The 22,111-nt window shown below is 42.4% G+C and overlaps 1 protein-coding gene and 1 non-coding gene across 5 annotated transcripts in view; both read left to right on the top strand.

The window, feature by feature from the left end:
• The first annotated feature begins 2,308 nt into the window (after positions 1 to 2,308).
• On the top strand, positions 2,309 to 2,381 carry TRNAF-GAA. The gene has a single exon. It is a non-coding gene; the product is annotated as a tRNA-Phe (tRNA).
• A 220-nt stretch (positions 2,382 to 2,601) lies between these two features.
• DCT (dopachrome tautomerase) overlaps positions 2,602 to 22,111 on the top strand; it is a 118,451-nt gene continuing 98,941 nt past the window's right edge. For all 4 annotated transcript variants that reach the window (XM_025364237.1, XM_025364234.1, XM_025364236.1 and 1 more), the window contains exon 1: positions 2,602 to 2,860. The gene's annotated coding sequence lies outside the window, so the exon portion shown is untranslated. The remainder of the gene's footprint in view (positions 2,861 to 22,111) is intronic.

Here is a 22,111-nt window from a genome sequence, read left to right as displayed (position 1 = left end):
ATTGTTTATTTATCTTCCAGTCATTCTAAAACACTTTTTAACTATTTTTGTTGTTGTTGTTTTGTTTTGAGACAGAAAGTCTCGCTCCATCGCCCAGGCTGGAGTGCAGTGGCGCAATCTCAACTCACTGCAACCCCCACCTCCCAGGTTCAATTGATTCTCCTGCCTCAGCCTCCCAAGTAGCTGGGATTACAGGTGCGCACCACCATGCCCGGCTAATTTTTGTATTTTTAGTAGAGACGGGGTTTTACCATGTTAGCCAGGCTGGTCTTGAACTCCTAACCTCAAGTGATCCACCCGCCTCGGCCTCCCAAAGTGCTGGGATTACAGGCATGAGCCACTGCGCCCGACCTTACTTTTAACTGTTTAATAGTGAAAAGGCTACTACCACGGAGAGTTCCGGGACAACATATATTAACAAGCACTGTCCTGGACACCCAGCTTATCCATGACATCTCTCATAACACTTACTTTCTAAAATCAACTTTTACTAAACAAATGATCACTATGACAATGTAGTGTCTATTATCTCACAATTTGCCAAGGGATCTCATCACATTAAATCACAAAACAATGTTTCTTGGTTGCACTCTTCCTTCTCCTCTCTCTCTTACCCTGTTCCTCCATCTTCCATTAGATCCTGCTTGGACCTTTGCTACCCATCCCCAGCCCAGACTAAATCCCATCGAAACTTATCTGCCACTTTCCTAGTCACCCAGGATTTGATTTCCTGGGTGACAATGCATGAAGTGGCTGGTTTGCAGGTGTGACTAGAAGACAAGAAAGCTAGACATTAACACCATGTCCCAGTCCGTACATGTGTTATCCCATCACTCTCTAACATATATTTTGAGACTTCCTAGATTTGATTTTAACCCAAAGACACAACTTTTGTAAAATTTAAGAAGCTGAGCTATCTCATGATTCAATCCAGTAAGGAGTAGCCAGCCGGTAGCCCAAGAGTCGTTGAAAATAATTTGTCTTGCCTGCAGTGTTTTGAGGAGAATGGGAAAGGTAGCTACATTCAGAACACACAAGAAAGCCTGCTAAAGGCCTCTTTTCCCATCTCTTTTTAGATGTACGATCCTCACACGGCGGCTGCCCAAAATTTCTCCCTCTTCCACTCCAAGCTCCCCAAACCCTTCTCTGAACTCGATCCAGCCCCAAGTTCTCTTTGGTGTCTCTCTCATCCTTAGCTGCTGACTTCTGTTAAATCGGAAGCTCTTCGGTTTTTTTGAATTTAAAAGGCAGCTATGCTAACCACTATACCATCAACGCCTCGGCTCTTTTTTGGATTTGGCACAATAAAGGAACCCAGAAAGAAACTCTCTTTCTTATAAGGGAGGAGGCTTGGCGGAGAAAATAGAGATTGCAAACATTTCTAATTTTGTATTTTTTCTCTTTCGCATTTGAAGCCATCCATCCATCCATCCATCCATCCATCCATCCATCCATCCATCCATCCATCCATCCATCCATCCATCCATCTATCCTATCTATCCATCCATCCAAATTGGCTGTGAAGCTTCCACTTAAATGCAAAGCTCTAAAGAGCAGGGTAAGATCCCTGCCTTGAGAGATAATAATTTAATTGAAGACAAAAATTAAAAATGGAAAAAGTAAGATGTTTGGGAAGTAAAGAATGTCTGCCCCTGGCACATAGTGGGTTCTTCAGAAACGTTTGTTGACTCGCGTGGGAACTAGCATTGACTGAATAATCATCGTTAGTGAGCTCACTAAGCATTTATTTGCCAGTCAGGCTCCATGCAAACAGGTGATGATGAAGGTGGACATTTCCCGGGCTGCAAACTCCTCTCCAGAGGCCAGACTAACGATTCCCGCCCCGTACATCCAATCGTATTGGGCCTACACGGCTCCCCACCTGGGGCCTGGAACTTTTCCGGGAGCAAGGAGACAAATGTGCACAGTCATAGGCGGGGGCGGATCGACGGGAAGGGGCTACCAGGCCTGGGCAAGAGCTCGCCGAGGCGACTCCGCTGCTCCAGATCTCGCGGGGACCAGCCCCAGGAGAACTGAACCAGCATCCCGAGGAGCAGCCATGGGGACCCGGCCCCAGCTCCTGGGCTGTGCCGGCCGGCTGCGCGCGCCGAGAGCGATCTAAGAAGAAGTAAGGCGTGTGTGCAGTGCGCCTAGTGGCAGCGGGGAAGGAGTGAGGAGGAAGAATTCCGACGACACCATTTAACAGGACAAGGAAGAAATGCTGTAAATGATCACCAGGAAAAGACAAACATGACAATTGGACGCAAAGCGCTCAGTGATAGTTTACTCCGGAGACAACCAGAAGCGTGCCGAAATAGCTCAGTTGGGAGAGCGTTAGACTGAAGATCTAAAGGTCCCTGGTTCGATCCCGGGTTTCGGCAGCTACTTTTAAATCCTGACCTCAAGAACTCAAATTTTGTAAGACTCTCCGTCCACGATACCCTGGCCCATTCCTTCAAGTCCAAGCAAAAACTGAGACTTGAAGAGTGAACGAGGAATGAAACAGTCGTTCCCAGCCACCCCCAGGAGCAGGAATCCTGCGCACAACCGCTTCCGGGCCGTTTCCTGGCGGCGCGCGGAGAAGCTTCCGCGCCTGCGCGCCGCGGGGCCTGGGGCCGGGACCCAGAGCCACCCTGGGCGCCCAGAGACGCGAACGACCCAGGCCGCCGTGGCGAGACTGGCCAGGCGCCCCCTGGGTGGCTGGTGTGACAACCGAGGCTCCAATGGGAGGAGGTCTGGTCTGTCCACGGGGCCAGCAGAACACCTTCATCCCAAGTTCATCGCATTCCTTCTAAGTATCTGAATTTGAAGAAAAAGCAAAACTGCTGCGTGGCCAGATGGCCCCCACCTGGCGTTGCCGGTGAACGGAACCCAGTGCTGGTTATTTCTGGTTAGAGGCGCATGGAGGCCCGCCCTGGGGTGGTGCCACCAGGTTACTTGCCCAGCAGTGAAGGATGGCAGCTTTACAGCTCCCCGACGCATCAGACTACAGAACGTTAGCCAGGGTCTGCACCGGTGGTTCTCAAAGTGCGGTCCCCAGGTAGGCAGCATCAGCACCGCCTGAGAACTACTTAGAAATGCACATTCTCGGCCCTGGATAGACAGCTCTGGCGGTGGGGCCCGGCAGCAGGTGTTTAAACAAGCCACGACTCTAGACGTTCCTTTCTATTTCTAAAAGAGCCCTTGCTTTCCCAAGACTGTTGCTGTGAACCAGCTTTTTCCTTTTGCTGTCTTTTGCTGTCTTTTTCACACTTGAAATAGAACTTTGACACGTGCTCGAAATTACTATTTCTGAGATTTTTTGTTCTCACGTGTGGGTGGGCGTGGGTATGCAGGGGCATCAACTTCCTGGCTACCTGTGGGAGCCCACCTCAAGGCCAAACTGGTGTCGTACAGTCAAGAAAATGGAGGCCCAGAAGCCTGATGTTATCTTGTATGACTGGTGGGAACTGAGCCAAGACCCAAGGGGAGAAGTTGCAGGGATGTAGATCTAAATTTTAAAAATAAGAAATATATATTTGTGTCGTTGGAAAATAGAATAGTGAGTTTAGTGAGGTGGCGGGTTGCTGGACAGCAGATGAAGGACAATTGTGAGATGTATGCATTAGGGTCTTGCTTATTTTCTGGTTCTGCTGTTTTGAGGGGGAAGGGAAGCTCACATTTATGAAGTACTGTGTGTTCTCCCTTATTCAGTCATTCTCTAATTGGACGTTAATTCCTAACCTCCCACTAGGAGCCAGCATTATTTGCTCTTCATAACAACCTTATGAAGTACATATTATTATCCCCATTTGACACATAACAGCCTTTCCAGGGTTGCAAGAATTAAACATAAGCTATGTCTGTTAGGCAGCTAACATTGCTACCTCCTAAATGTTACCGTAAGTGAAAAGTTGTTGAGATATATAATTAAGAAAGGTGTGAATAAACATACAGGCACTTGTATGAGGGAAATAAAAGTTTTTATCTGGCTCACCAGAAAAGGCTCTATGGAGCAGTGGGTCCTCACCCAGAGAAGATATATATATGTATATATACATAAAATATATAGTATATATATGTACATATTGTATATATAGTATATATAGTATATACTATATATATTTTATATATATAGAGAGAGTAGTAGTTGTTGTTTTGTTTTATTTATTTATTTATTTATTTTGAGACGGAGTCTCACTCTGACGCCGAGGCTGGAGTGCAGTGGTGTTCCGGGTTCAAGGGAGTCTCCTGCCTCATCCTCCCGAGTTGCTGGAATTACAGGCACCCACCACCACACCCAGCTAATTTCTGTATTTTTAGTAGAGATGGGTTTTCGCTATGTTGGTCAGGCTGGTCTTGAACTTCTGACCTCAAGTAATCCACCTGCCTTGGCCTCCCAAAGTGCTGGAATTACAGGCATGAGCCAGAGTGCCCGGCCAAGAGTAGGGAAAGATTTAACAGGAGTGCCACCAGCTATCACATTTCTAAAGAGTAGGGAAAGGATGCAGGTTCTGGGGTAACAGTGACTTTCATTTCAGACAACCTGACGTCTGAGCACTCTGCCCAAGATAGTGTTAGTGATGGTGAATCTGTTCGGGTCTGCAGCAACCTCAATTCTTGCCTCCTCAGAAGAAAGAATTCGACTGAGGAGCATAAGGCAGAGTGAGAGATGAACGCAAGTTTTACAGTGGGAGTGAAAGTTTTTAAAAAGTTTAGAGGCCGGGCGCGGTGGCTCAAGCCTGTAATCCCAGCACTTTGGGAGGCCGAGACGGGCGGATCACGAGGTCAGAAGATCGAGACCATGCTGGCTAACACGGTGAAACCCCGTCTCTACTAAAAAATACAAAAAATTAGCCGGGCGAGGTGGCGGGCGCCTGTGGTCCCAGCTACTCGGGAGGCTGAGGCGGGAGAATGGCGTGAACCCAGGAGGCGGAGCTTGCAGTGAGCTGAGATCCGGCCACTGCACTCCAGCCTGGGCGACAGAGCGAGACTCCGTCTCAAAAAAAAAAAAAAAAAAAAAAAAAAAAAGTTTAGAGCAGGGTCAGGCATGGTGGCTCATGCCTGTAATCCCAGCACTTTGGGAGGCCGAGGCAGGCGGATCACTTGAGGTCAGGAGTTTGAGACCAGCCTGGCCAACATGGTGAAAACCCCATCTCTACTAAAAACACAAAAACGAGCTGGGCGTGGTGGTGCAAGCCTATAATACCAGCTACTTGGGAGGCTGAGGCAGGAGAATCCATTGAACCCGGGAGGCGGAAGTTGCAGTGAGCTGAGATTATGCCACTGCACTCCAGCCTGGGCGACAGAGTCAGACTCCGTCTCTTTTAAAAAAAAAAAAAAAGTTTAGAAGCAGGAATGAAAGGAAGTAAAGTACACTGGGAAGAGGGCTAAGTGGGCCACTTGAGAGATCAAGAGCCCTGTTTGACCTTTGACATAGGGTTTTATATATTGGCATTTCCGGGGTCTTGCATCTCTTCTTCCCTAATTCTTCCCTTGGGGTGGGCTGTCGCATGCACAGTGGCCTGCTAGTGCATGGGAGGGGGGCATGCAGAGTGTGTTTACTGGCGTTGTACCCATGCTCACTTGAGGCATTCTTCCTTTACCAGCTGAATGTTCCTAGAAGGTCATGTACCAGTTAAAAGCCGCCATTTTGCCTCTTAGTGTGCATGCTTCAGCCTACTCGCCCAACTCCTGAGATCTTACCAGGAAACTGCTGTGACCAGTTTCAGGTTTTTTCTGTTTGGAGCCTGCCTTTCCCTAGTGCTGGCTGCGACCAATTACCATTTTAGAGAAACAGTGTAACAACCACCTGCCCACCACCTGTTGGTCTCCTGACATTCCTTGGTGGGGAGAGGGGCTCTCCTGCCCTGCTGGTGCCTGACTAGCTCCCTGCTGAAACAGTAAGACCAGCTACTGGCTATTGGTGTGGGTGGGGGAAGGATGGAGGCGCACACCTGGTTAGTACCAAAGATAAACCAGACACTAGGTAACGTGGTAAGGACAGATGGTAATCATAATGTACTATTGCAATAGGGAAGAGGGTCCAGCGTGAACTGAACTCAACTTTGATTTGTACAGAGGTGACTGGGCATTTTGAAGGGACAATGAGGAATAAGGGAGAGAAACCAGTGGGACTTCAGCAGAGTCAGGAAGGTGAAAACTGACAAAGGATTGACGCATGTAAATGCTGATTAGGCAGCTGTGTCTGCTAGCTGGCAATGATCAAAGTTTGGATTCTGTCCTTCCAGAGACTGGGAGACACTGCCTCTATCCTTCCTGATGATTACATTGTAAAGGAATGGTTTTTAGGTCCTTGATTGCCTTTGTAGGAGATACACAGCCATCTCAAAGGGACAGAGGAAGGAGTCACAATTGTAAGTCGTTTTTAGTAAGTGCTCTAAGAAAGTGCCAGGAGCCTTTCATCAGATGGTGCATAGAATTTTTTTGGCAGTCTTGGGCTTTCTCAAGCAGGCACTCTGAGGGGGTTGAGGCCTGGTCTCGAAGGGGGCTCAGAGAACCCTGGCTAGCATTTGTCAAGGAGAGAATCCCTGTCATTAGAAGCATGAGGAGGGGAGGGTGAAGTGGGGGAGTTAGGCAGGCCTCTATTTTTTGGTTGAGAAGGCTTTTCAGGACTTGTGGCAGGGAGGAGTGATCGGGAAGCAGGTGGGCAGCATTAAAAAAATACACACACCGGTTATATATATGAAATAAAGGAAGACCACCACATGAGAAAGCAAAGGCTGTTTATTCAGAGCTTGCTATAGCAAGGAAGTCAGCCACCATCACTGGCATTTGGGACAGACTCAAAGGCAGTCAGGGGAGTGGAAGAGCTTTACAGCAGACACAAGGGATGGCTTCAGGTGTACCCCAATTGGAGGGTGTTGGTTTGGGAAGCTGGAGTTGGCTGAGAACCGGCAGCCATGTGATTATTTAAGGAGCCTTTTGTGGTTAGTCCTAAGTTGGAAGTGAGGACAAAAATGAGGAAAGCTGTCAGTTATTGATCAATTCCTGGCCGTTTGGGATTAATTATTACAAAAGTTATTGTTTAGCTTCCCAGATTGTTATTTCCCAGACTTCTTGAAAGTCTGGCTTTAGCAGAGGGGCTTGCTGGACTGTTTATTGTAGATAAGGGGTTGGTTTCCTGGGCAGGTTATGGTCACAGTTCTGTTTTCATGTATGGTCTGACCATGACCCATTTGCATATTCGGTTTTATAATATATATTTTACCTGAAGAGCAAAAGTCTAAAAATGTAATCTGATCATTTTTATCATCTTCTGAAGTGTGATGTGCTCTAATAGATGTCAAACACTGTCACTTCCCAGGAGTGAAGGCTGGGAAAGATTGAACATCAGGTGTCTCCTGGGAACCCAACTGATGCCATGATCACACTTTATAACTTAGGAGGCTATAAAGGGTGAAAGGTGGGAGAATAGGGTCACCCCTTACTTTAGAAAAGAAATGCTTTCAGTGGGAAAGAACACCATCATCATGAAACATTTATAAGCATTAATGCTCAGCCCAGCTATTTTGTCAGCAGAAAGGTTGTGAATGTCTCCTCTTGCTTCAGGCAATTTATCGGGGTGGGAGCAGAAAGGTGTCTTTTCTCAGATTTCCTTGGAAAGCTTTTTAGAAAGAAACCTGGGACATATGCCTTGTCTGGGGAGTTTCTAAGATGACACACAAACGTATTGCTGAGCAAATGTTTATTTCTTAATTGTTTTAGATACTATATTCATTTTAGGTCGGAACTGTGATATAGTGAAGCTGCTATAATTTTTATACATAATAAAACCAGATGAGTATTTAATAATTCATTAAGGCCTTTTGTGTAATCAATGTGTACATACATTAATGCTCATTTCATTAGTCTTGGATCATACTTATCCTCTTTTAAATGGATGGTGGTTTATAGTTTACTTTTGTTATACTATTTGTCATATCTCAGATTTATTTGATGTTGAGTCCTTGGCCAGAAATAAAACTTCTGTGTGGATTTGTTACAGATTCCAGGAATATACAGTTCCTGTACAATCATCCTTCATATGTAATGTCACAATGGATTACATTGTTTAGCTTCCTTTTCTAATGGATTATCTTGGAGGATCGTCTGCAGTCCCTGCTTAGGCGAGGGCCCGCAGACAGCCCTGCAAATGAAGCTGGACAGTCTGAGCAAGGGAAAAGCTCTTCATCTCAGACACCAAATGCACACTTTAGCTCTGTAAATTCTAGTGTTCCTATAATGAGTTGTCTTAAAGCAGGGAGCACAAATATTTTGCTATTCACTACCTAAATATTTCCTACAGTGCATCTTGAGCAAACTCTCTTTCCCCACATAGTTCACTGACTCCCTAGTCCAAAGAATCAAAAATAATGAATAATGACAGTCACCATTTATGGAGTGTTCTCTATGTGCTGGGCATTCTGATCAGCACTTTTCATACACAATCCCATTAAACTTGTCAATAATCCTTTGAGATAGGAGGCATAATTGAATACAAATAAATAGAAAAAAATGCATGCTACTAGGAATGCTGTTGTGAAAAATCAGCATAATTTTGAGATGTACTAAAATGAAACATGAGCTCTAAGTATAAAGTATTAGTTCTTCTTTCATACATTGCATTAATGAGATCCATATAGCGCCCCCCCCCTTTTTTTTTTTTTGAGACAGAGTCTTGCTCTGTCGCCCAGGTCAGAGTGCAGTGGTGTGATCTCGGCTCACTGCAACCTCCGCCTCCCGGGTTAAACCGATTCTCCTGCCTTAGTCTTCTGAGTAGCCGAGATCACAGGTACCTACCACCATGCCTGGCTAATTTTTGTATTTTTAGTAGTGATGGGGTTTCACCATGTTGGTCAGGCTAGTCTCAAACTCCTGACCTCAGGTGATCCACCTGCCTTGGCCTCCCAAAGTACTGGGATTACAGGCATGAGCCACCGCACCTGGCCATTTTGTTCAGTTTTGATTAACTCAGCTTAAAAGGAAAGGGTTAAGAAAGAATAACAACATGATTAGGAGAGACATTCATTTTAAAAAACAACAATAAATGGATATGAACTAGATTTGCCAAGAAAAAAGAAGCTAAGGGTAATTTGATTATTATTTTTTTTTTTTGAATTTTTTTTTTTATTATACTTTAAGTTCTAGGGTACATGTGCACAACGTGCAGGTTTGTTACATATGTATGCATGTGCCATGTTGGTGTGCTGCACCCATTAACTCGTCATTTACATTAGGTTTATCTCCCAATGCTATCCCTGACCGCCCCCCCCCCCACCCCACTCCCCACAATAGGACCCGGTGTGTAATGTTCCCCTCCCTGTGTCCAAGTGATCTCATTGTTCAATTCCCACCTATGAGAACATGCAGTATTTGGTTTTCTGTTCTTGTGGTAGTTTGCTGAGAATGATGGTTACTATTTTCAAATTACTATTTTTTCAGTAGTATATAATTTCTAGGAAGATACCACAAGAAGGAATGCCCTTAGATAAAGGCAGGAGAGAGTTCTGTTAGAGAAAGACAGGAACCATTCGGTCAGGGTAATTAGATCGTTTGACCTAGTTGTGTTACAGGAAAGTATCCATCCAAGATTGGGTGAGCTAGACAACTGCTGTCCAATAGCCATATCTGTGTTCAAACAGGACTGCTAGCCAACTTTTGGCATGTTTGAAAAATCTTCTCAGTTGTTGTTTCTTTGTGCTTGCTGCTGCTGATGGTTCGAGAAGGAATGGGGTGGATTGGCATGAGGTGTGTACAGGGGTAGAGACAACAAGGGTGGTGGCCTCACTGGATGAATTCTATTACCTCCTTATCTCTTAACACTAAGTATGACTAGAAGCAAAACCAGCATCTGTCCCTGTGGCTGTGATGAGTTAGTGTGCACATCATAATCATGTGCCCTAGTCAAGCAAAAACAGAAAGCACTTGGCATCCTGAGATAAACCGAAAGAAACCCCCCAACAGGATCACCCTGTCCGGTTAGAGGCCCCATAATAAATGAAGCCATGAGACTTTGCTGAAAGTTATTTATTCTATGTCAAAGAATTTTTTCCGTGACCGGTTCAAAGCTAATGGATGAAAACGTCCTTTGTAAATAAGCTACTGTGACAAAATTGCTGTTTTCTCACCATGAACAGAGAAATTGTGAACTTGGCAACATTGGTACTCTTGTGAACGTGGGTGTGTTTGGTTTTTTGGGTTTATTTCAGGGTTTTCTGTTTATTTTTGTTTGGTGTTTAAGCTAGACTTTTGAAAGCCTGGACACCCTTGTTTAACTTTCATGCAAGTAAATAACTTTTTGTTTTCCTAAATGCTTTTCACAGAGCTGGTTCCAGAACAAAACATTTGCTTAAAGACAGACTCAGTGTTAGAAAAGTGAAAATCAGAGACCTTTGATTGAGCCTCAGGCAAATGGAAAGGTGGGGAATTGAACCCATGAAGCAGGAGGCAGTATGTGATGATAATTAAGAAAAGAAAATTGCCATTCCATCCTCAGTGGCCTTGTGTGAAGGGAATAGGCATTTGAAGATGGAACGGGCCAGGTGCGGTGGCCCTGTAATCCCTTACACCTGTAATCCCAGCACTTTGGAAGGCCGAGGCGGGCGGATCACTTGAGGTCAGGACTTTGAGACCAGCTTGGCCAACATGGTGAAACCCTGACTCAACTAAAAAAATACAAAAGTTAGCTGGGTGTGGTGGCGCACACATGTAGTCCCAGCTACTTGGGAGGCTGAAGCAGGAGAATTGCTTGAATCCGGGAGGTGGAGGCTACAATGAGCCGATATTGCACCACTGCACTTCAGCCTGGGCAACACAGTGAGACTCTGTCTCAAAAAAAGAGATGGAATGCCCGAGAATTCTTGGTCGGTGTGGAGACATGCTAATGTTTGAAGTGCTTGTATAGTAACACAGACATTTAAATGATGTGTCCTGGTAAAGGGGAAGCATACATGCTGCCAGTCTGTTTCATGTCAGTTTCATGATTACCTGGAGGGAAATTTGATAGGCAAGTAGACTCCATAAAATTACCTAGGAAACGGGTATTGAGGTACTATATACATTTACCTGTATGAAGGCAAATGATGGGACTGATGTTTTCCTAAAATCCATGGTCCTGCTTCTGGAGTCCCTTCCATGACCCCTGTGCGTAGCCAGTGCAGTGCCCCTTCCCTCCACGTTTGTGTGGTTCTCTTTGAATTAAAAACATTTTTTTATGGATACATAATAGTCATACGTATTTATCGGATACATGTGATGTTTTGATACAAACGTACAAAGTGTAATGATCAAATCAGGGTAGTTGGGATATCCATCACCTCAAACATGTATCATTTCTTTGTGTTGGGAACATTCCAAATCCACTCCTCTAATTGCTTCAAAATATATTAGGTTGGTGCAGAAGTAATCGCGGTTTTAAAATTGCAAAAACCACAATTACTTTTGCACCAACCTATACAATAAATTATTAACTATAGTCACCTTATAATGCTACCAAACACTAGATCTTTTTTTTTTTCTTTTTTTTGACACAGAGTTTCCCTCCTGTCACCCAGGCTGGAGTGCAATGGCATGATCTTGGCTCACTGCAACCTCTGCCCCTTGGGTTCAAGTGATTCTCCTGCCTCAGTCTCCCGAGTAGCTGGGATTACAGGTGCCCACTGCCACGTCCAGCTAATTTTTGTATTTTTAGTAGAGGTGTGGTTTCAGCATGTTGGTCAGCTGGTCTCGAACTCCTGACCTCAGGTGATCCACCTGCTGCGGCCTCCCAAAGTGCTGGAATTACAGGCGTGAGCCACTGCATCCGGCCTGAACACTAGATCTTATTCCTACTATCTAACTGTATTTTTGTGCCCATTAGACAACACCTCTTTATCTCCACCTCCCTGCTACTCTTCTGAGCCTTAGGAAACCGTCAATCTACTCTCTATCTCCATGGAATCAATTTTTTAGCTCCCACATATGAGTACAAATATGGGTTCTTTGTCTTTCTGTGCCTGTGATATTTCACTTAACATAATGTCCTGCAGTTCCACCCACGTTGTTGCAAATGACAGGATCTCATCCTTTTTATGGCTGAAGAGTGTGTAAGTACCACATTTACTTTATCTATTCATCTGTTGATGGACTCTTACATTGAGTCTATATTTTAGCTATTGTGAATAATGCTGCAATAAGCCTGGGAGTGCAGACATCTATTAGATATACTGATTTCCATTCTTTTGGATATTTATCTAGCAGTGGGATTGCGGGACCATATGACATTCCATTTTTTTTGTTTTGTTTTTTGAGGACCCTTCATAGCGTCCTCCACAATGGTTGTATCAATTTACATTCCCACCAACAGTGTACGAGGGTTCTCCTTTCTCCACATCCTCACCAGCATCTGTCTTTTTGATAAAATACATTTTAACTGGGGTAAGATCATATCTCATTGGGTTTTGATTTGCATTTCTTGGATGATTAGTGATGTTGAGCTTTTTTTCATGTACCTGTTGGCCATGCATTTGTCTTTTTTTGAGAAATGTCTATTCACATCTTTTGCCCATATTAAAATCAGATTATGTGCTTTTTTGCTATTGAGTTCTTTGAGTTGCTTACATGTTTTAGCTCTCTTTGAAATTTGATCCTCCCACAGTCTTTCTCATCTTTACAAAGCATCTGTAATTATTGATTCTACTTTTCAGGTGGTGTCTTAAATGGCCCAAGGAATACGTCTTTCTAAAACTTGGACAATGTGAACAAAGGCTTTTTCTCTTTCTGCAACCCTTAGTGCCCAGAGCAGAGCATCTATTCCACAATTTGTCCCTTCTTTCTTTCTTCTCATCCTATCTTCTTTTTCAATCTCTTTCTTCCACCTCAGAGAATCTGTTCTTACATTTTAAAGCTGGAAATTTGAAACAATGTTTTATATTAAATAATTTTTTTTTAGAATTGATAATTGAGGTACATGGTGGAAAATTCAATCTGAAAAGGAAGTATACAATGAAAAACAGTCTTTCCTTTAGCTCTGAGTCTAAGTTCCCCTCTGCAGAGGCAAACGTTGTCACTGGCTTTTAGTATATTTGTTCATAAGTTATTGTTGTATGTCTATGCACACATTTATATATATATATATGTGATACATATCCCATATATATGTGATATATATACATATATATCACATTTAAAACAAACAGTGTCATTATTATGCACACCATTGTAAAGCTTTTATCTAAAGATGCACATTACTTCTCCTTTTAATGCTGCCAACACCATACTTTTCCTTTCTCCTTTTTTTTTTTTCTCACCGATTCTAAACCTGAACTGAGCTTTTAAACCATATTTTGTATTCAGAGGCAGTCTCACCCAATAGCAATCATGTTTATGTTCCCTAATTGATTCAAATTCTAAAGATAATATTGGAAAGTAATTTAATATTAAATCCATAAATTATATCTCTATTTGAATAGTCTGATCTCTTATCCCAGGAACAATTATTTTATAATAATTATTTTACGAACAATAATTTTGTTATTTGTAAAATAAATAAAACCAGAAAAATTTGGTTTTATTTCTTTTACAAAAGGAAGAGCTGATTTGTTGTGCAAGTTTAGCTTTGAGTATGCAGGAATGAAATCCAGGTGTACACAGAAGAAATATTCCTCTTTTAAGCATTTTCTAATAATAGGTTGGTAAATTGCTCATAGAAAAATGCACTCAGATGCCTGTTTATTTCATATCTTATTCCTCTAGCATCACCTTAATTCATACTCATCTTTCAAGTTCTCTCGGGTTTTGAGTCTTCTTGAAAAGTTTTCCATGGTTTAAACTAATATCCAGCTCTTTCCACTCTGACCATCCTGAGAGCTTGCAGTCTGCTATGCTCTGGGCATGTGATCCTGTCCCAGCTTTCATTCTCTGTGTTGAATGTGTGTGTTCTTCCTCATGGCAAAATTCTACTGCCCCTCAAAAGTTGGGTTTGATTTCAGGAAGAAGAATTTTCATGTTCTAGTAAAAAAGCGGGGGGCTAAGAATTTTGTAAAAGGTCATAAAAGTCTATTGGAGTTCTTTGGAAATGCAGGTGTTAATGTGTCACCTGGTGGTGGTCGGGACTGAAAGAGGTTGTGTGACCTGGAGTAGCTGGAGGGGTGTGGGCTGATAACCCCTAGAGGCTAAAGTAGTGCCGGGCTCTCAGAACGAAAGGAAAAGGGCAAGGACAACAGGGAGAGCCAAACTTCGTGGGTAGAAGCAGACAAATCCTGAGAGAGAGAGAAGCAGCTGAGTAGCTCAGACAGTTGATCTAACATGTTAGGATGGGGAAGCTTCTGAAAATGATCTTCATCCCAGGCAAAGAGAGAAACTGCAACAAGAGAGCCTGAATGCCACTTCATTCTTTTTCAGTCTGAGTTCTCAGTTGCACTTGTGATGGGCAGTGGACAGCCCATAACCTGAACGAACCTAAAAATCCAAGTTCAGGGCTCATTACAATGGTCTATGAACTCAAGGGTCTATACCCTTGAATAGACCTTCAAGGGTCTATACCCTTGAACTCTTATACCTTGAATAGACCTTCAAGGGTCTATACCCTTGAACTCTTATATTGTAGCAAAGACGGATAATGCACCAAATCCATTTGCTTTTTTCACTACAACAGATGAAGAGGAGGAAATGTGGTATAGCAGGAGGCAGGGGAGAAGGCTAATACCAAGGTATTGGGGCTACGTGTATACATACGGCTTGGCGGATAGCGGTGGTGGGAAGCACAGCCCCTGGAGGCAGGCTGCCTGGGCCAGAGCTCCAGGCTCACCCCCTGCCTGTGTAATATCCAGAAGTTCCATAACTCTTCTTGGTTTCAGTCTCCCTGTCTGTAAAATGGAGAAAAATAAAAATCCTTATTTTATCGGGCTAGTGTGAGAATTAAATGAGATAATCCATGAAGAGTGCTTGGCATGTAGTCAGGCGGGTCCTGCGGGCTCAGTAAGCACTCTCTACCAGCTCCTCCCTTCTTTCAGGAGTCACTTTCAGCATCATCTCATCTTGGCTGCCCAAGAAAACTTAGCTGTTGCTTCCATCCTGTACTCCCTATACCCTATCCACACAATAATCTGGATATCATTTTATGGTTGTATATTTTATTGGTCTGATTTTCTGACTGGCTGCTATTATCTCCTTAAGGTGAGGATTCACCTGACTAGCAGAAAACTCAGTAGGTGCTCAATGCATTTTTGTTGAATGAATAATAGTACATCTCCTCTTTTTTCATCCTGCCAGTGGTGGCCCACCACTGCATCATAATGGCTGTACTTGTTTTTATTATATTTCCTAACATGAGAATCAACTCTTCTGAGAGCCTACACTGAGGTTCTTATTCCTTTTCCACATCTTATATCACCTAGCCCTGTGCCAGAAACATTTTAGGTTCTCAAGAATTGCTTGTTAACATCTATTGACTTAACAGTAAGCAACTATTTCAGGACTAAAAGGGTTGTATGGTTAATTTAAGATTATGGATGATTTTCAGTGTTTTCTTTTTTATTTATCTGCATTTTTTTCTCAATTGCATAATTTGTAGAAAACAATAAAAAAGGCTCTACATCTTCTTCAACATGGCAGCACAGGAGAGCAGGAAGGTATAACTCTTTGTTAGTGCTTCAAAAGGATCATGGGATTGTCTTAGTCTAACAGAGACAGACTAGTTGAGGCAGTTTAGGAACAGCCATCTGCCAGGACACTAACTCGGGTTAATTTAGGTTGTAATCCCATGAACCAGGATCATAGTCACACATTACGTGGCTGACATTAAAAAAATATCTTAGCAACAACAACATTCTCCCCATCTTTCAAGTTACTAGATGTTCTGACTGCTATTTTTAAACGGAAGGTTTAAAGAACTTTCTAGAGAAATGGGATTTGGAAAACCTTCCAGCAGTAACTGAGAGATTGAACTAAAGATTTTGTGTTCAGAGAAATATAAAGAAACTAACAGTCTAGCAGAAATAGAGATATGTCCTAATAATGGAAACATTTTACTTGATCCGCCAATTACCAATTCAGTTATTCTTACAGGGTTACCAGGTATGTTAGCTTGTTTTTGTGTTGCTATAAAGGAACACCTGACACTGGGAAATTTATAAAGAAAAGAGATTTATTTGGCTCATGGTTCTGCAGGCTGTATAAACATGGCACCCACAGCTGTTCAGCTTCTGGTGAAGTGTCAGGAAGCTTTTTTTTTTTTTTTTTTTAGATGGAGTCTCGCTCTGTTGCCCAGGTTGGAGTGCAGTGGTGCAATCTTGGCTCACTGCAACCTCTGACTCCTGGGTTCAAGCAATTCTCCTGCCTCAGGCTCCCAAGTAGCTGGGATTATAAGCTCCCACCACTACACCTCTGCTAATTTTTGTATTTTTAGTAGAGAAGGGGTTTCACGATCTTGGCCAGGCTGGTCTCGAACGCCTGACCTCAGGTGATCCACCCATCTTGGCCTCCCAAAGTTCTGGGATTACAAGCGTGAGTCACCACACCCAGCCACGAAGCTTTTATTCATGGCAGAGGGTGACACAGAGGCAGATGTATCACATAGTGGGAGAGGGAGCAAGAGAGAGGAGGAGGTACCAGACCCTTTTTAACAACCAGCTCCCGCATGAACTCATAGAATGAGGATTAACTTATGACCATGGGGAGGGCACCAACCCATTCATGAGGGATCCACCCCAAGACACAAACACCTCCCAGCAGGCCCCACCTCCAACACTGGGAATCACATTTAAACATGAGATTTGGAGGGAACAAACATCCAAACTACATCACTGGATTACACTGGGTTGGTCTTTAGCAGGGATGTTTGGGAAGTCCCCTTTGAAGAGCAGCTTCTTGGAGGCATCACTGGCCCTGGCTGCTCCCAGAACATTACTCTGTCCAATGTCAATGTTAAATCATCACATGGCATCCTTGTGATCAGGGCCCATGATTGGTACATGGCATCCTTGAGGGTCGGACCTTTCAACCCTGGGTCCTAGACTGTATCGACCATTGGCTCCTGGTTGCAGCCACATTTCTGAACACATCCTTTTGTCTCCTGGGCCTTAAATAAATGGCTAAATATTTCTAAATCTGGAAAGATTTTGTGTCATTTACTGGCTTCTGAGCTAGTTCTTGAGATCATTTGGAAGCACAAGCAATCTTTTCTGTGGTGTTAGGAGTTAGGCTATTTCCTGCAAACATCTCTTTAAGATGCCTGATGAGGAGCTAGATTGACTTTAGTTAACCATGGAGCCTCTGTGAGTGGCAGGAGGCATTCTTCCTGGAAGAGGGCAACCTAGGAGGGGCTACACCATTTACAAGCACCAATATGTTAATAGTGTTTGTTTGCAATTCACTGTGCCCTACCAACCTGAGGATATAGATGAAATCACAGTACTGGCCATAGCTCAGAATTTTCTGGCTTTTGCTCCAACTATTTATTGAGGACCTCTGCAACTAGAAAGATTCCCATTTGCACCTGCCCAGGAATGTTGCATGTATTTTCACAAATAAATCTCAGATTGCTAGCATCACAATTGGACTTCTGGTCTACCAGCTTCCCTCATTTCTTGCTTGGCCTTATGGGTTCTGCCCATGAGGTAGTTCCAGGCACTATCTACATTAATGCCTACAGGGGTGCTGAGTGTTGTGCTCTGCATATCTGCATAGGAGAGCTGCTGGTAGCTCTTGCAGCATCCTTATCTGACAGATTTGTATGAAAACTATCCTTCAGTTTCTGGCAGAGCCTCATTCCATTGGGCTGGATGGAGTGACAGACATTATTTCCATGTCATTTCTCCATATTATTGCCCTGATACTTATAGCAATAATGCTTCCTCCTTATTTAGCTAAAGGCCTTTGCAATTCAACTCATGCAGGTGACTAGTCTTGAACCTCTTCCATCATTTAGTCCAACATGCCATATACCCTGAAACTGTGATACATACAACTGAGGACATGTGGACATATGAAATAGTCTGCATGAAAACAGGTATATAGTATATGTTCTAAATTATATATATTAACAAACTGAAAACACATTTCTTAAGTAAGGCCAGATGTTTGAACATTCTGGGCAGCCTAATCAAGTGGGCTGCAGTACCTTCAAAGTGATGTTTGCAGAATATTTACTCAACATTTATTTGGGCCAGGTGCAGTGGCACTTGCCTGTAATCCCAGCTATTTGGGAGACTGAAGTGGGAGGACCACTTGAACCTAGGGGCTTGAGACCAGCCTGGGCCACATAGCAAGACCTTGTCTCTAAAACAAACCAACCACATTTGTTTGGATGGCATTGGAGAAAGATGAATGTTACAGCTAATAGCATCTCTCACGTGTGATGTTGGTGAAATTATCTTTTGCCTTCAAATTTTCCTCCTGCATTCAAACAACAGTGTTTAAGTTAGCTAGACTCACCCTCCCTAGCAGGTGCTTTAGCAACTTTCAGATGTTGCTTCAGATTGTTCTTTGAAGAGCTCGCTCCCTGCCCAGAGCAGCTGATGGCAGTAGAGCAGAAACTGGATTAGCCTGTGCTTTCCATTTTTTCTTTCAAACAAACCGACTTAAGATCAGGGTCCACTGAAAGCCCATGGCCACTCTCTAGTATCCCAGCAGGCTTCTGCTCCCAGTAGTTGACTTGTATACTTGGCCAAAAACTGCTCTTGTTCCCACATCTGTTTGTGCCAGTTGTACTTATTACTATATAAGTGTGAAAAGCAAAAGACAAATAAATAATTGGTGGTCTAAGAAAATTAAGTTGAATGCCTTGGAAAAACTTAATAAAATGAAATCATCAGCTCAAACACATCATTTAGCTGTAATGAGGGCTCAACCCCCTGACTCATTGTATGTTCCATTCAAGTTGACCTGAAAATGTAGCAGTTCTCCCTTTGAGGAGACATCAGGGTTTGATTTCAAGGGAAATTTACTTGATTACTTTGTCTTTTTAAAATAAGAGAGAGATCTGGACACAATGGGGTGACTAATAGAGATAAATTAATAGGTTATTTAATTTATTATATAAATTTATATTTTATATATAATTATATATCTATGAATAATATATATATGGGAAAAATTGCGAATGTAGACAGAGGCTACAGCCAACTTATTTTGTAACAATTGTTTTGATCTTGTTCCATTGGAAATCATGGAGGATGCATCACAGGTGTAGTAAATGTGACACCTTTGATCAGTCAACCTACACTCAAAGTGTACATACATGAAAAGATGTGGGCTCTTTTTTGGTTCCATATGAACTTTAAAGTTTTTTTCTTCAATTCTGTGAAGAAAGTCCATGGTAGCTTGATGGGGATACCATTGAATCTATAAATTACCCTGGGCAGTATGGCCATTTTCACAATATTGATTCTTCCTATCCATGAGCATGGAATATTCTTCCATTTGTTTGTGTCCTCTTTTATTTCGTTGAGCAGTGGTTTGTAGTTCTCCTTGAAGAGGTCCTTAACATCCCTTGTAAGTTGGATTCCTAGGTATTTTATTCTCTTTGTAGTAATTATGAATGGGAGATCACTCATGACTTGGCTCTCTGTTTGACTATTATTGGTGTATAGGAATGCTTGTGATTTTTGCACATTGATTTTGTATCTTGAGACTTTGCTGAAGTTGCTTATCAGCTTAAGGAGATTTTGGGCTGAGACAATGGGGTTTTCTAAATATACAATCATGTCATCTGCAAACAGAGACAGTTTAACTTCCTGTTTTCCTAATTGAATACCCTTTATTTATTTCTCTTGCCTGATAGCCCTAGCCAGAACTTCCAACCCTATGTTGAATAGGAGTGGTGAGAGAGGGCATCCTTGTGTTGTGCCAGTTTTCAAAGGGAATGCTTCCAGTTTTTACCCATTCTGTATGATATTGGCTGTAGGTTTGTCATAAATAGCTCCATCAATACCTAGTTTATTGAGAGTTTTTAGCATGAAGGCCTGCTGAATTTTGTTGAAGGCCTTTTCTGCATCTATTGAGATAATCATGTGGTTTTTGTCGTTGGTTCTGTTTATGTGATGGATTACGTTTATTGATTTGCATATGTTGAACCAGACTTGCATCCCAGGGATGAAGCCAACTTGATCGTGGTGGATAAGCTTTTTGATGTGCTGCTGGATTCGGTTTGCCAGTATTTTATTGAGGATTTTTGCATAAATGTTCCTCACGGATATTGGCCTGAAATTCTCTTTTTTTTTTGTGGTGTCTTACCAGTCTTTGGTATCAAATGGAACCAAAATGAGTTAGGGAGGATTCCCTCTTTTTTTATTGATTAGAATAGTTTCAGAAGGAATGGTACCAGCTCCTCTTTGTACCTCTGGTAGAATTCGGCTGTGAATCCATCTGGTCCTGGACTTTTTTTGGTTGGTAGTCTATTAATTATTGCCTCCATTTCAGAACCTGTTATTGGTCTATTCAGAGATTCAGCTTCTTCCTGGTTTAGTCTTGGGAGGCTGTATGTGTCTAGGAATTTATCCATTTCTTCTAGATTTTCCAGTTTATTTGTGTAGAGATGTTTATAGTATTCTCTGATGGTAGTTTGTATTTCTGTGGTGATATCCCCTTTATCATTTTTATTGCATCTACTTGATTCTTCTCTCTTTTCTTCTTTATTAATCTTGCTAGCAGTCTATCACTTTTGTTGATCTCTTCAAAAAACCAGCTCCTGGATTCATTGATTTTTTGAAGGTTTTTTTGTGTCTCTATCTCCTTCAGTTCTGCTCTGATCTTAGTTATTTCTTGCCTTCTGCTAGCTTTTGACTTTGTTTGCTCTTGCTTCTCTAGTTCTTTTAATTGTGATGTTAGGGTGTTGATTTTAGATCTTTCCTGCTTTCTCTTGTGGGCATTTAGTGCTATAAATTTTCCCCTACACACTGCTTTAAATGTGTCTCAGAGATTCTAGTATGTTGTGTCTTTGTTCTCATTGGTTTCAAAGAACATCTTTATTTCTGCCTTCATTTTTTTTATTTACCCAGTAGTCATTCAGAAGTAGGTTGTTCAGTTTTCATGCAGTTGTGCAGTTTTGAGTGAGTTTATTAATCCTGAGTTCTAATTTGATTACCCTGTGGTCTAAGAGACAGTTTGTTGTGATTTCTGTTCTTTTACATTTGCTGAGGAGTGTTTTACTACCAATTATGTGGTCAATTTTAGAATAAGTGCAATGTGGTGCTGCGAAGAATGTATATTCCGTTGATTTGGGGTGTAGAGTTCCGCAGATGTCTATTAGGTCCACTTGGTCCAGAGCTGAGTTCAAGTCCTGGATATCCTTGTTAACATTCTGTCTCATTGATCCGTCTAATATTGACAGTGGGGTGTTAAAGTCTCCTATTATTATTGTATGGGAGTCTAAGTCTCTTTGTAGGTCTCTAAGGACTTGCTTTATGAATCTGGGTGCTCCTGTATTGGGTGCATATATATTTAGGATAGTTAGCTCTTCTTGGTGAATTGATCCCTTTGCCATTATGTAGTGGCCTTCTTTGTCTCTTTTGATGTTTGTTAGTTTAAAGTCTGTTTTATCAGAGACTAGGATTGCAAACCCTGCTTTTTCTTGCTTTCCATTTGCTTGGTAGATCTTCCTCCATCCCTTTATTTTGAGCCTATGGGTATCTCTGCATGTGAGATGGGTGTCCTGAATACAGCACACTGATGGGTCTTGACTCTTTATCCAATTTGCCAGTCTGTGTCTTTTAATTGGAGCATTTAGCCCCTTTACATTTAAGGTTAACATTGTTATGTGTAAATTTGATCCTGTTATTATGATGATAGCTGTTATTTTGCCCATTAATTGATGCGGTTTCTTCATAGTGTTGATAGTCTTTACAATTTGCCCTGTTTTTGCAGTGGCTGGTACTCGTTGTTCCTTTCCATGTTTAATGCTTCCTTCAGGAGCTCTTGTAAGGCAGGTCTGGTGGTGACAAAATCTCTCAGCATTTGCTTATTTGTAAAGGATTTTATTTCTCCTTCACTTGTGAAGCTTAGTTTGGCTGGATATGAGATTCTGGGTTGAAATTTGTTTTCTTTAAGAATGTTGAATATTGGCCCCCACTCTCTTCTGGCTTGTAGGGTTTCTGCTGAGAGATCCACTGTTAGTCTGATGGGCTTCTCTTTGTGGGTAACCTGACCTTTCTCT

The sequence above is a fragment of the Theropithecus gelada genome, chromosome 17, assembly GCF_003255815.1.
Source record: "Theropithecus gelada isolate Dixy chromosome 17, Tgel_1.0, whole genome shotgun sequence".
Lineage (NCBI taxonomy): Eukaryota > Metazoa > Chordata > Mammalia > Primates > Cercopithecidae > Theropithecus > Theropithecus gelada.
Note: the sequence above shows the minus strand (reverse complement) of the source record. Positions and strands in the feature narration are given on the sequence as shown.